Source organism: Corvus brachyrhynchos, unplaced genomic scaffold (genome assembly GCF_000691975.1).
Source record: "Corvus brachyrhynchos isolate BGI_N302 unplaced genomic scaffold, ASM69197v1 scaffold1359, whole genome shotgun sequence".
NCBI lineage: Eukaryota > Metazoa > Chordata > Aves > Passeriformes > Corvidae > Corvus > Corvus brachyrhynchos.
Window position 1 is genome coordinate 202,952 of NW_008240086.1, and position 1,543 is coordinate 204,494.

Here is a 1,543-nt window from a genome sequence, read left to right on the forward strand (position 1 = left end):
GCCCGTGTCCCGCTTCCCTTCGACGGGGACCTTGTCTTGCCCCTGTGCCGAGCCGCCGAGAGACTTTCGTCAGGCGCCAGTGTGTCCCCCTCTCGTTCCCGTAGGTTCTCGTGTAAGGACACGGCAGAAACGACGCTGCCCCCAGGAAAGCATCAAAGGCGCGAAGGAGCCCTAGGACTCCCAGCTCTGCTCTAAAGGAACGATTTGTGTACGTACAGGAACAGTTCCCATCGGAGCCCCACCCGCAGGTGAGGAGCCCCACAGCAGCGATATGAAATGCCCAAGTGTGTTTCACAGGCCTGTCAAGTCAGGCCAGCCTGAAATTAAATTCCTCAGTGTTTTAATCCAGAGATATGCCTGTGTATGGCTCAGGAAGGGCCTTGACCTCACGCCCATCAGCAGCTGTGCTTGCATCATCCCCAACCCACATCTGCAGTTCAGAAGCACTTTCACAGTCGTCCCAACAGCTTGTGTGATTTTGTTACCAGTTGCACAGACACTGACTCCTCAAATTCTGCAAGACTGTGGTCACTTTTTAGGCGATAGCCACTTCTAGTGGGGACACAGCACAAGAAAAGTGCTGGGTTTTTGCTTTGATTAATTGTTCTACAAAACACTATTCTTACTGGTACTTGAACTCCTGAGATCAAACTGAATTATTTAATTAAACCTATCACACTAACAAGTATTGTCATTGAGATGGGAAGAGGTATATTAGCACTAAAGAACTTGGATTGTTATAGACTATAACTGAGTCTGTGTTAGGAAGAAATTGTCCCCTGTGAGGGTGGTGAGGCCCTGGCACAGATTGCCCAGAAAAGCTGTGGCTGCCCCATCCCTGGATGTGTCCAAGGCCAGGTTGGATGGGGGTTGGGGCAACCTGGTCGAGTGGGAGTTGCCCACTTAATTATAAACCTTTCTTAATCTTAACCTTCAAAAACGTATTATAGTTTTCAAAGTCCACCCCTGTCAAGGTCCTCACATCCTGGAATCCACTTACATGACCTGCAGCTCACATTCACTCTGCAACTCATGCATTTTAAACACTACACGTATAGCTCATTCTGTTATGCTCAAATGGATGATGTGGGTATATATATGTATATATTCCACCCCAGAGAAGCACTGGGGCAGCCCATCATGCGACCCAGCACCACCAGAGTAACTGAGGACACTGTAGCTGCAGGGAAATCCCTTGAAACCAGCAACACAAACCACCAGTTCAAACCCAAAATTACAAAATGACAGTGACTCCTATTACTTCTGTTTTTAAGCTCATGAAACCTCATCATGTAAAAAGTGTGAGGTGTCATGATGTTACCAAATAAAATGGGCGGTAAGAACTGTGACTAATCAAAAAAAAAAATCAAAATATTTGAATACTTTATGCTTTCACATTTGTCTCCCATTGTAATTTTTAGCACCTTGTACGTGTAAACCCCTCTCATAAATGATTTTTTGATCTTCTTGAAATACACACAGTTCAGCTGTCACTCAGACAGTTGCTTGACAGTTCAAAGATATTACCATCAGTTGTAGGGAA

General features: G+C 45.8%; 1 protein-coding gene across 1 annotated transcript in view; it reads right to left on the reverse strand.

Annotated features, from left to right (window-relative positions):
- RAB35 (RAB35, member RAS oncogene family) overlaps nt 1-1,543 on the reverse strand; it is a 16,810-nt gene that overhangs the window by 14,781 nt on the left and 486 nt on the right. The window lies entirely within an intron of this gene.